This window comes from Solanum stenotomum, chromosome 3, assembly GCF_019186545.1.
Source record: "Solanum stenotomum isolate F172 chromosome 3, ASM1918654v1, whole genome shotgun sequence".
In the NCBI taxonomy this organism is placed as follows: domain Eukaryota; kingdom Viridiplantae; phylum Streptophyta; class Magnoliopsida; order Solanales; family Solanaceae; genus Solanum; species Solanum stenotomum.
The window spans coordinates 61,694,396-61,709,331 of NC_064284.1; positions in this window are offsets into that span (position 1 = coordinate 61,694,396).

Consider the following 14,936-nt stretch of genomic DNA (forward strand, 5'->3'; position numbering starts at 1 on the left):
TTTTGGTTGTTTGTACTTTGTAACAAGTCCTAATTCTAACACCTTGCCCTCAAATGTATTACACTTGGTCTGATTCCTTTATACAGATAGCAACAATTTGTAAGGCAAAAACTTGCTATGTGATTGCTTACAATCATCCGTGTTGTGATTGCTTTATGTTTACGAGTTAGACACGTAGAAATCATTCGTGCTGACAATTGATTGATTTCATGATAGTACGTTAAAATAATCCGCACAAGCATGTGGAGATCATTTATGCTTATGTATAGATATTGTGAGTCCTCCATGAGACCCGACTATCTGATAGAAAAAGTGGATGTGTACCAAATTTTAACCAGTGCATTACATTTCATTTGCATTGCACTCTTATATATTTGGCATGGAATTGCTGACATGTATTTAACTTGATACATCCAAGGCACATTGTAATATTACCAGTGATGTGAGTGGTACTTCTAAAAAAAATACTTGATTTAATTGTTATGTTGGCGTGATTTATTTTACGACATAATTATACTTGTAGAATATAGTTTGTTATCGCTTCTAGAAAGGGTTAGTAATTTGTCATGCCCCGAGTCTACACCATGGACGTGGCTGACACTCGAAAACAATTGATGATCCTCAAGCGAACCCTTGACTTGGCTGACTACTTAGCGGAAGACTAGCTCAAGAAGAATTAAGCTTTAAAATAAAATTAAGGCAAAAATACTCATTACCCCCCTGAACTTGAAACTTTTTATTCGGTGTACACCTAAACTAAATTCCGTTTTAATTACCCCCAAACTTGTTTATTCCTCCGTCGAGTACACCTTTATTGTCCACCTAACGTAGAAATTGACAAACACACTCTACTAGGCGCGTGAGGAAGTGATATTTTGTCACATCATAAAGCTACAACGGTAAAAAACGTAAAATCTCTATTTTTCTTTAATATTTGGCATATTTTAAAGATTTTTCTCTCTATTCTCTAACTATTTATTCTCCCTAATCCCTTCTCCCTTTTCAAATTTTCTCCCATTTCAAATTTCAGAATTTTTCTCTCTTTTTTGTTTTAATTGCTATTGCTAAATTTATGAATTATAATAGGAGACTTGTTTGCTTATGTGGGACTCCTCCAATTCTGAAAAATTCATGGACAAATGACAATCTCGGACGTAGATTTCTCGGTTGTAGACACTATGGGGTATGTATTGTTTCATATTTTTTTGCTTTTTATTTGCCAAGTTCGTATTATGTAATTTTTTTAACTTTGATTTTATGAAATGTAGTCCTCATTTCGAAATCCTTGTAAGTTTTTCGATTGGTATGATCCAGAATTTCCTAGCCAGGCGAATACTGTGATTTTGGGTCTGTTGAAGAAGACCAACAAACAAGAAAAACTGCTGAAGTGTAGAAGGATGTTGAAACTGATTTTGGGCATTAGTTTGATATGTAATGTGATATTGTTCTTTTATTTAATGTGTCGTTGAATTTTTTTTTGTGAATGCAATTGTTATTAACGCAAGGTCTTTTGGTTCTAGGGTTTTCATTTTGTGGATTAGTTTGGTTTGGTGTTTTAGTATTGTATGTTTATGCTCATTAAAGCTATATATATATATATATATATATATATATATATATATATATCTTTGTGTATGTTCAATTGACTTGTTCTTTTTTCATAAAACTACAGTTACATGTAATTGGTAATATGATAACAAAACACGAAATAATAACATAAAGGTAGCCTAACATAACTAGTGCTTTCTTGATCATCAAACACAAACATCATAGTGTTTTATTGTTTCAACCAATACGACGCATGACATTTTGGACGCATGACATTTTGGACTTGAAGTTCTCTTTGAGTCATGGCCTGTTTGTCTTTCCACTTCAGTCCCTTGGTAGGTTTAAAACCAATATCACCTGTCACATGCGCAGAATTCACCACACCAATATTAACCCTCCTACTGCTAGACAATCCTTGCTGCAATATTAACAACATAGTTATTTTGGGTCTCACATTTAAAAATATAATTTTGACAGTTTTGTAAGACACTTACATTAATACATGTATATCCAATATCAGCAACAAATACACCTTGTCCAACCATTTTTGGCCTCTACCACTTCCTGCACCTCTTCTTGTACCAGTCTTGCTGCTGCTTGCTCTTTCATATTGACCTCTACCCCTCTTTTTTCCAGTGGTGGACTAATGTGAGTAGAAAAAGAATACAACAAGAGACTAAATTAATAAGTAACCTAATTTAATTTATAAAAGCAAATTAATGTGAATGTACCTCTTGAGTGGGTGTTGGCATAGACTTAGGTTTAGGATTTTTTAGACAATTTCTCTTGTTATGATTTGCTCCTTTGCATATTGAACATATCATTACTGTCCCCATTCTTGACAACTTCCCAGTTTTTCTCATTTCACCAATTTCTCTTCTTCTGTTCTTTGGTGGCCTACCAGGCATTTGCCTTGCCTCAGGTGATTTAACCATTGGGTTTCTGCTTTCAGGCCATATTTTTATGTTTGGGACTGGTTGAATGAAATGAGAATATGTCTTCAGATATGTCTCTTTTCTTTACCAGCTTGAAATTGCTTGTGATGTATCCATGTTCAAGTGGTTCATTGCTGCTATCCCATGTGCACATGGGATACCTTTTAATTTCCAAGATCTGCAACCACATTTCTGTTGACCCAAGTTCACATTATGCTTGTATACCTCTTCTAACACTTCAAATCCATCATCACCATTCCATTCAATGTTGCACTGCATTGATCTTGCTACATTGGTATTTAATACCATCATTGCCATTGGAGATATTTCATCTGTCCATGTTTCAGCAAATGCTCTTGACTTACTCACCCTACTCATCACCTTAACTCTAATTTCTTCCAACATAGTTATAATAGTCTTGTTCCTACGTCCCAAGATCCAAGCATTGAAACTCTCTGCCATGTTGCTATCTATACTATCACATTTTGAAAAAGTTTGGAAAAAAGCTTTGCACCATTTCTCCTTATTGTATTTGATAAAGGCTTCAACTATACCTTTTTCCAGCTTGGATAGGGCATTTATATTGTACTTAAATTGTGCTTCAAATGTTGATCTAGCACAAGCCCAAAATTTCTTCCTTTTCTCTATGCCTCTGAAGTTTTGTGACCAATTTGCTAATATGTGTCTAGCACACATTCTGTACTCGCATTATGAAAATAGTTCATCTACAACATCTATTAGTCCCTGAAGTTGCAAAGCAGAATAATAAAGATAGTTAAATTTTGATCAAATTAAATTAAAGATAAACATAAAAAGAAACTCAGTTACCTTTTGCATATCACTAATGATAGTGAGCTGGGAACCATTTCTTAGATTAAGATCATCTTGCAGAATGGTCATGAACCATTTCCATGTCAACTTGCTTTCACTACCAATTACTGCCCATGCTATTGGATACATTTGGTTGTTTGCATCCTTAGCAACAACTACCAAAAGTTGACCCTTACAAATTCCTTTTAGAAAACACCCATCCAGCCCTATACATCTTCTACATCCTTGTTGAAAACCCTTTTTCATAGCATCAAAACATATATAAAAAGAGTGAAACTATTTCATCTCATTTTCTGATTCTGAATCTTTAATCTTCACAACACAAGTGCTACCGAAATTTGTTTGGAGTAACACATCCTTGCAGTCTAGGATTCTGTTAAATTCTGCCACATGATCCCCCATAATTTTTTTAAAAATAATTTTTCTTGTTTTTAAACAAACTACCTTGCCTACATGAACATTCAACTCTTTCCTCACCAAATCTTGTATTTCCCACCCTTTTATACTAGATTGAGAAATAATCCTATCTTTCAGATACTTACACAAAATTTTTTGAATTACACAAAATATTATTGGTGGTCCTGGTACATTTGTGCCTTGGGTTGTATGTCTTGATAGTGAAGGTCTCACTCCTCCCTTCCTTGCTTGCATACAACAACCATGGACAACCACTTTTATACTTGACTCTTACTCTAGTACTCTCATTCACATACTTGTCTAACTCAACTCCTTTTTTATAGCATATTTTGTAACTGCCTCTCTAAATTCCTTTACACTTTCAAATACCAAACCACACCGCCATATTACAACATTACAAGTAGAATCATATATCACTGTATTACTCTTCTTTCTTCCCCCTTAAACTCCCTCCTTTAAGTTCATCATCAGAAACATGTTCTTCTTCATCACTTTGAAAACTATCATAATCAGAACTGTGATAGTATGACTCATCCTCTGTTAGCTTACCCTTGAATTTTTTTTTGCCTTTTGCAATATCCTCATACCCTTCATCAAGTCCAACTTCACCTAAAAAACCTTTTGTTTTTTCCTTCTTCTTTCTCCTCCTACTTTCTTTAAACTTTCTCACATCTTCCTTAACAATCCTCAACTCCTCATGCACATCACTTCCATAGTCAATAGACGGGTCAGAACAAATAGAATCACTGTCTATGTCTTCCACTGCATTTTCTTGGGCACTTGGTTCAACTTCTTCTTGAATATAAGGTTCAGTTCCTTGTTGGACAATAGGTTCACCTTCTTCTTCATTATCAGTCCAATCTATTGAAGAATAGTCATCATTAGTTTCTTGTTGGACCCTTACAACCCCATCATGCTCAACTCTTTCACTAGATGCAAAGGAATAAGAGAAACCTAACCCTAGATCTGGTTTTTTTGTTGTGCAGTTAAAGAACCATCAAATTTCCTACGTGCATTAAAAAACTCAACCACTTGACTTAAAGATTGACTAATTTGACCTTCACTGGACCCATATCCTCCAGAATAGTGTCATCACACATATAAATATCTATTGTGTCCCCATCATGCATAAATAACGCAATGTTACAAATGTCCATGTCATTTTTCAATTCCACCAGATCACCCCCTAGAGACTTAGCATAAGTTTTTCCTAATTTACTAATCCCAAAAGACTTAGCATAATCTGCAAGTTCAAGAATTGACAAATGATCTTCATCCACATTCTCTACATATTCAGTCTTACCCCCAACATATACTGGACATACCTCACTCACCAAGATACCCCTAAATTTGAACCTTAAATTAAGGTACTTAGTAGCCATAGTGTCAACCTATAACCACAATAACAATCAATATACAAGGCAACAACAACAAAACAGAGGCAACAACAACAAAACATATACAATAACACCAAAATAGAGGCAACAACACCAAAACATAGACAACAACACCAAAACAGAAGCAACAAAACCAAATTTAACTCATAAGCATACAATTATACAAGGAAATTATAATAAACAGTACAAAAAACATAATTGGTACTTAGTAGCCATATTACTCAACATCATACAAATATACATAAGGAAATTACAAAATACCCCACCATTTAACAATACCAAAATAGAATATTGAAATAAAAACCCTAGAATCTTAATTTTACTAAAAAGCCATAATTTTTTGAACTAATTACCAGAAACCCTAATACTCATGCATGCATAAGCTGAACAACTTCATAATAATACATTCATTAAGTGAAAATTCAAGTTGAAAACTATCAAACCCCTAATTGGAAATTCAATCGGAAACATGGTGAAACCCTAGTCAAATTACGGCGAAACCTTAAACAAAAAATATGACAAAATATAAATGAAAAAGTAATAAAGGAAAAAAACAATAACATATCATAAGAGTGGATGATCACTTACTTGGTAACAATTTCAGACAAGATCGAAAGAAAATCGACCAATCGACCAAACGCTTCACGAAATCGAGCAAGCCTTCACGTTTAAGAACTGCAACTGACCCAAATCCAGAAAGAGTTCCGCGAAATCTACCCTTTACTCCGTCGATTGCATTTCTTAGAGAGCCAAAAGTTTTGAAATCTGTCGTCGTCCGTCGATTACACTTCTTACCCTACACATTTGTTAGAGCTTAGTGAGAAGCTTAGTCCGAAAGTTTTAATTTGAGAAGGTTTGACATTTAATTATCTAGGTGGCTAATATTTATCCAGGTGGCTAATATTTATCTAAGTGTCGTGCGCGTGTAGATACGATTGGAGTGATCAGACAATAAAGGTGTACGAGACGGAGGAATAAACAAGTTCGAGGGGGTAATTAAAATGGAATTTAGTTTAGGTGTATACAGAATAAAAAGCTTCAAGTTTAGGGGGTAATAAGTACATTTGCCTAAAATTAAACATTTTAATCTCAAAGTACCTAACTGTCCCAATGTACTCCCAAAGCAATAATAGTTGAAATACAGTTTAACAAAGGAATACTAAAAACATACTCAAAACTAACTATCTATGAAGTCTCTACTGTTTTAGACGGATGTTGGAACAAGACTCACGATACCTCAAATCAACAAACTAAAAGATAAAAGTGGAGTCTTCCAGAATGCAAGGAAGGCTCACCAAAGCTAGCAAGAAGTGCAAATGATATCAATGGAGCGCCTGTTGATGATCCTGAACACATAAATATGCATCATGAAAAAATACAGGTCGAATGACATTAGTATATTGAATGTACGAGTATGTAATGTAGTTGGACCGAAATAACTGAATGAAAGGATTGCAATAAATATAAATATATACTCAATTGGATGTAAAGAAATAAATGAGTGAAAACATTTAAACTTTCACAAATACTTACTCATCTTTGAACTCATCATATTAAGTGATATGATAAAAATTCACTTTTAACTCTATTTGGGAGATTATCTAACCGACAACCATCACTATGAGTAACGTGATGATATAACGTCTCGCTCTCACTGTCAGAATTTTCCTATATCTTGTCGGGATATAGAACATCTCAACTAATTGGAACCACTAAAGCTCTACTCGAAAGCAATAAGGAGTTGTCTAAAAAGTACGATCCTTTACCTATGTTGGCAACATGATTTATGAGGAATGTGAGTTGTCTGAACTCATTCCCATATCGGTGCTCAATACTACTCTCAATAAATATATATGCATGCTCAAATGTATAAAACATACTCTTTCTCAATGTGAGGTAATTGCTCAAAATATCTTCTTAAAAGAGGTACTACTCTAAAATATCTCTGAACTCATTAACTTGATTAGAAATCAAAATTTCTCTTTTCTCAATGTAAACAGTGATAATTTGGGAATACTTAGTTCCCTTATACTCTTGCTCAAATCACTCTTTAAACTCTACTTAAAACTCGTCTTTACTTTCTCAAAAATCAATTTAAGACAAAAAGTTTCGTTAAAAGAATTCTCAATGCTAACTCGATAGTAACACAATAATAGGAATCATGTAGAAAAATAGACATGAACAATCAACTCAAGAATCTCAATGCAAGATATAACAACTCAAAAATCAAGAATAGAATTCATAATTCAACAACAAAACTCATATAATAAATTATCAAAATTAAGAATGTAACCCTAGATTATTCTTTACTGATAGAAAGTAGATATAGGGTGCGAGGACAAACTTAGTCCATCACTGTAACACTATCAGAAAATGTTAGGTTAAACTAGAGCCTGAACGTGAGGGTGAACGTCTTGAATGAGGGTTATAAAAGTCAAGGCCAAGGGGCAAGTGCCAAGGCAAAGAGACCAAGCCTAAGCCAAAGGCCAAGGCTACCCTTAGCTTGGAGCACACTGCCCCACCTTCATGAGTGGAACCATGGACCGTGGTCCATACCACAGCTCATAAAGCCTCATTGGCTATGGAAAATTGGCTACGAAAAGTCCAAGCCACTGCCTCAACTTCACAGAAGGGACCACGGCTCGTGAAGCCCTTTGTGAAGATGATTTAGGCAAGTGGCTTGTGGCACAAAGTAGCCTAGCTACTGCCTCAACTTCACGGAAGGAACCACAGCTCGTGGTCTTGACCACGACTCGTGTAGCCCTCCGTGAAGATGACTTGGGCAAATAGCTTGTGCACTAAAACCCTAACCACTGCCACAACCTTCACAGGCAGGACCACGGGTCGTGGTCCTTACCATGGCTCGTGACACCTAGGCGTGATCAATTAATAAGGGTTAGTTAAGTCATTTCCTATCTTAGTCCAATTAAAATGGAGTCGTTTTGAGTATTTTAGGGGTACTATATAAGTTGTTTTAAGTCCAAATTTACCCAAAATAAGTCATATATATTCAAACACCCAAATAATTTCCAAAATCCTCTCCCTCACAATATTTCTCTTACTAGAAATCTTCCATTGAAGAAGACTAAGAACTTGAAGGCTAGGGCTCAAGAACTCATCTTCTCAACTCCAATTCGTGTGGAAATCTTCAATCAAGGTATAACGGTCTTGATTCATGGAAAGCTTTCTTCCACGAAGCCCTAAAACTTTCAATCTCAAGTTAGTATATTTTTCAAAACATAGGGTTTTCAATCTATGTCATGGGTTCCTCCTAAAAACGATTTCAATGAGTTAATTGACTATTATTATGATTGAATTGTTGTTTATTGGTGATTTTATGATAAAGTTCCCCATGAACCCATGAATTTCCCCATGACCCAATATCATGAATTGTGATGGGTGTATTGATGCAAGATGAATACTATGAATTGTGGCTATGGTATGTTAGTCATTGAAAGTAAGTTGTTATTCATGCCTATTGTAGTATTTCCAGGTGTGATTGTGAGACATGATTCATGACCCTTGAAGGGTAAATTATGAGGATTTGTACATGTTCATGAAAATTGTGTATGAACTTATGATTCACTTAGAAAGTGAAGATCCTACGACTATTGTATAAATTGTGGTATTGTTGAAAGATCATTCTCCCCTTACCCTTACACATGACCATGCATGAATTGTCTAGGATGATGATAATGTTGTGTTGATTGAAAGGATATTCTAATGAAACACTAAGAACATAATGTGAAAGGGTTACTCACATGTGAGTGATGATTCTAAGGTTGAAAGTCCATCTCACCTAATTAAATCTATGAGCTATTTTATGAGTTGTGTTGAATGAAGGGTAAGATTCTCCTTCACACATGTAAATGCAATTCAAGACTAATTATGTATAATTTGTGAAATAATGCTTAGCACCGAGTGGATATGAAAAGTGAGGTAGAGGCTCTCCTGTCAATTCAATAGGTTGGGTCATCTAAATTATTCTCATGAGATGGAAGCTCCTCCACCAATACAATAGGTCGGGTTTCTAAAAGCAATCTCCATATCCCGTAACTATGTGCCCACATAGGTCTTTAGCTAGTGAATCCACCTAAAAGCTAATATATTTAGTTCTACCTTAGGAAAGTAGGACACTTTCTTTTGGTGTGGGGTTACACAACACCGGATTCCATGTAGCTCACGTGGTCTATGTCGGTTATGGCTATTCTCCCTACACGACGAGATTATGAATATGAAATGGACTATACTCACAACTTCTTAATGATCTTTACTTAGTAGGAGTGAAGGTATGGGACTTCACTTTTACATTGCATAAGTAGACTTTGCAAGGGGTTATGGGGTGCTTTCTAATGCTATGAAAATGTTTGCATGTATGTTGAATGGATTGTTTCTAGGAATGACTTTCCTTATGTTCAAGTTAATGTACATGACTATTCTCCTTGTCTATGATTATTGATTATGATGAGGTCTATAGATGATATATTTGACTAAGGTGGCCTTAAAGGGGTACTTAGTATGGTTGGTATTATGGGATGCCAGCCATACATTGCACAAGTATACCTCATGGTTACTAAGGTAATGGCTCTACTATGTTATGAGGATTTATATGATGAATATGCTATGACTTGTCTTCTACATTGAAAGTGCATGGTGATTCTCAAACTTGGCAAATGCATGTTTTTCAACTAAATTGTCCTTTTTAGCATGTTTTAAGGATTTTTATTGCATGGCTTCCATACTTAGTACATATTTGTGCTAACCCCTATTTCTTCTATATTTTTACAAAGTGTAGGTTCCGGCGTGTGAAGTGTAATTCCTTTCTTGACTAGGGCTTGTATTGCTTATCTCCAAGACTTATGGTGAGTCCTCATGGTTCGAGGACAAGATGTCATTCACTTCTAGTTACTTTCTTATATTCTACTTGTCATGATCCGAGACTATACCCCGGAAGCGACACAGTGTACTCGACCCCGAAGGGGTCTTATATAAGACTCATAACATTCATTCATCGCATAGGTAATAGAAATAGTAAGAAAGTAAAACTTTTTATTCAAAAACCATATAATCTAAAGACATTTATTTATAAAGCAGTGGAATACTAAAGTCTCACATGGCCATCTTAGACAAAACTTTAAACATGATAGAGTCACTGCCCCTTTACAATCGAAGTCTTAATAATAGTCTTAAAATATGAAAGAACTAGAAACATTAAAAGTCCATGTCCTCGATCTATGAGGACATACTCAAAATGTCTTGGAGAACTCTATTCCTAGCTTGACTAGGAAGAATCAAATTGAGTGTCAATCCCTACACTTCATAAGAGTAAAGAAAATATGGGTTAGCACATAAAGTACTAAGGACATCTTTGTTTGAAAGTCATGATATGTGCCATTTAAGTATATCTTCATGAACATTGATAAAAAAGGCATAATATAAGTCACAACCAACATGCAAGTCACATGTTCACATTAGAACATAATCCACATATGAACCTTTACCTTTCACTTTAAGCCTTTACCTCAAGTAACCCTCAATCTATACTTTGTGCAATGTATGGATAACGTACCATACCACCATCCACACCAAAGTACCACCTTAAGGTCACCAAAAGTGAATTTACCATTCAACCTTTCCATCTTCACATAATAAAACATATAAGAGACATAAACATTACATAAATCACATCATCACATTAAGACCAACATCCAAGACAACTCTAAGTCATACTTGTGCAATGTATGAGTAGCATCCCATACTACTACTCACACTAAGTACTTCTTTAAAGTCACCATAAAAAAGGCACATTCATATACAATAAGTCATGACAAGGAAGTAGCTCATAATACAATCCAAGTATAACATGCATCTTTACATTTAAGCATATAAGCATTTAAGAGTCAACATTCTTCATTAGCTTCATTACATTAAGAGCACCTTCATTCATTAGACATTAGATTAACATTCTCATAAATGTCATCATAAGATCCCATTCATTTCATTAACATTATAAGGAACACACCATAACCTCCCTCAAATGCCTACTTGTGCAATGCATAGATGTCGTCTCATACCACCACCCACACTAAGTAGTACACCCTTAAGAAGCCATAGTTCATTAACATTATTGTGGGGGTAAGCCTTAACCGACATGGACCATGTGAGCTTGACATGGAATCCCGGTGTCACCCACACCAGATAAAGGGATTCCTACTTGCCTAAGGTAGGACCATCGTTTGTGTAGCCTTAATTGGATCCACTAGCTATACCTATATGGGCACATAGTTTAAGGGATAGGGAGATTGCTACTAGATACCCCGCCTCAACTCACAGATGAGCATCCATCTCAAGAGGTTGCTACTAAGTACCCTGCCTCAACTCCCGGATGAGCACCCATCTCAAGCCATATCCTTTCAGTGCTTAGCATTATTCCCCATGGAGTACATTACATTCATTACTTTAGTTCATTATAGGATAAGGATTGCTACTAGATACCCCACCTCAACTCCCGGATGAGCATTCATCCCAACCCAACATTCACTGGAAAGCTCATAGATTCAAAGATAAGAATAACCTTTCACCTAAGAACCCCATTAATGTGAGAAAGTCCTTTCACAACAAGTCATTAACATTCATTGAAGTACAATAGAGAATAACCTTTCAAATAGTACTTCATCATCATTAGCATTATCATTGAACTTCATTAATTTAGATCACACACATGCTTCACATCATAATTATACAATAACCTCCATATATATGGTACAAGGAATATATCCATCCATTCAATACCACAATATACATAGTAATTAAACACCTCTACCTTTCAAGTGGATCAATCATCTCTAGCACAATTCTAATCCAACATGTAATTAGAACAACTTAACCTTCCAAGGCCATGATCAAGAGTCACCAACACACCCACACTTTAATTCAATTAAGTCATGTATAATGATACAATTCAAAAATATAAATCAATCTAGACATAATCCATAAACATTCATTCATGATCAACAACCCACTTCATAAGGTACAATTTAGAAATTGAGAGAATTCATGAGTTCATAGAGTAGTTCCATCATAAATCATTAATTAAAAACCAATACAATCATAATTTAACATTAGAAACCATTTGAAAACATTTGATGAAAGAACCCATGAGATTGAGTAAAAACCTAGATTTTCATACTTTGAAACCACCTTTGAATTGGCTCCTTGAATGGAAAATTAAACAATGATCAAGACTACCATACCTTTCTATTGATTCCCCACGAAAATTGAAGATGAATCACCTTAAAATCCCTAACCCTAGCTTGAACTTGACCTTGATCTCCAATGGAGTTTCTAGAGAGGACTTTTTGGGAGGGAAGGGTTTTGAAATAATGAGGTCTAATTAAGTTTTAATACTCTTAAAATATCCTAATATACTTAAAATAACCGTTCAAAGACTTATTAGGACTTAGGGTGAATTTACCAATTCACCCCCATAATGGCCGAGAAAAAAACCAGATTGCAGGCATGGTTCACGAAACCCCCATCCACGGTCAGTGGATGGGGTCACGGACCGTACTGTCCCTCCATCATCTGGGATATGGCTTGAATTTGGGGGCCATGACCTACGGAGGCCATCCACGGGGCGTGGATGGACCTACGGGGCGTGGCCCCCTTCCGCAGGTCACCAATTTCTTGGTAACATTTTGGTTTCAAGAGGTCTTAGGGGTTAGGCTTAGGGTCCTCCTCAAGGACCCCTAGGGTGGTCCATGGGGAGTCGTACCTTGACGTTTAACCTCTAAACCCCTCAACCATGGCTTGGGACAACATCAAACCACCTCAAACCTCACTCCAAACTCAAACACACACAAGTTAGGCTCTCGTTTCACTTATTCATTTTTAGGGTCGTTACACTACTTTTGAGACTTTTTTATTGCAAAGGGTTGTGACCCTATTGACATTCTATTGTAGTAGATGGTTATGTGATAATGTCTAAATTTTTTTTGACTTTATAAAAAAAGACTTCGATTGTAAAATTTTAAATTCCACATCATTTCTATTTTCTTATGTTTATGTATGCTAAGGGCTTGTATGAGACCCCTTCGGGGTCAAGTACGCCGTGTTTCATCCAGGGGGTACCCCTGGGTCGTGACAATCACTATGACAACCTTACATACTTGGAGAACAAAGTTCTTGGCGAAATCGGTGAAAACTTGAAGAATGCTCAGAACCCTAACTTTCTCCTCTTGGATCCTTGCTCTAAAACTTGGAAGCATTAATGAAAGTAAAATGACTGATTGACACTGTTTAAAACCTTAACTAGGTGTAAAAATGTCGTGGTTTAGGCTTAGAAGGGGTGGGAAAAAAAATAAACTACCCCTCTTAAAAATTGGCGAAAACCTTCTATGGGTCCACCTACGGCTCTTGGTTTGATCTACAGACCGTAGATCCCATCAATGGAATTTATATTGAATTTAACGGATCAGAATCTCATTTTACGGGTCCAATCTACGACGCGTAGAAGTTCCTATGACCCATAGAATGAATCCGTAGGATTTGGACACCAAAATCTGACATCTAGTATGGGTCATCAGAATTTTGATGGCCTATAGAAAGGTTTCATAGGAACTGACTCAGGAAACTCTACTGCGATAGTTTCTGGTAAAATAGTCATAACTTTTTACTCCAAACTCTAAAGAAGGCAAATTTGGTATCTTTAGAAAGAGGACTCAAAGCCCTTTAATTTGATAGGTTATTAGCCATCTAATTCATTATATTCTGAGAGATATGATTGTTTGAAGTTGACCTAAGTATAATCTTATCGAAAACTTAATCGATAAGGAAGCTTTCAATTGAACTTTGTGCTAGGGGTTTCTTGAGACCTTAATTCATCTTCAAATTTATTCTCACACTAAAGAATTGACCTTAACACTAAAGAATTGACCTCACATATTTTGAGTTGTCATTTGTTATTTTCAAACACTATTTGATATAAAATAAGGGAGTCAACCAAATTTCATTATGGTTTTTAACTATGTTTTTTTAAAAATATCTCAAATTGTTACATTGTGATTTTAAGCTTCCTTTTTATGTAATTTTCAAATATAAAACAAATTAAAAATTAAAACGAAGAAAGTACTAAAGTTTTCAAATCATTATATTTCTATATTAAAATGTTCAAATCTTCAAAACTCCACATATATGCACAGATTAATATAAGGAAAACAAAAGAAATTTTTAATATATATATATATATATATTTGAAAGGTCTTTCTAATAATACCACATATATATTTCATTTTTAATATATGACTCCCTCCGTTTTGATTTATATGAACTTATTTTTTTATTTCATTTTAAAAAGAAATAACTTCTGAAATTTAATTTTTTTTATATATCATATTTAAGATTACAAAATAAAAAAATATTTTGATATATTTTAAATTGAAGACCACAAAATTTAAATATATATATATATAAATTTTAATTTTAATTTTGATTGATTTCCACCAAATATTATACTCAATATATAATTATTAAGAGCTAAACATAATTATAATTTATTTACTTTCATGTAACGAAAGTGTATCATTTCCTAACATATCCACTGGCTTAAGAGAAGGGTGAGACTCCAATTAATGGGAAAAATGATTTTTAAAATTTAAATTTACAAAAAGAATAAATTAATTTGGAGTGACTTATGCAAATTATGTGGGTTGTTAATATTTTGTATTGGTTGATGCTTGAGTTATAGCTTATTGGAGTTTTAATTTTCAGTTAGACCAGAAGGCAAGGAAAAATGAAATGGTAATGGTAT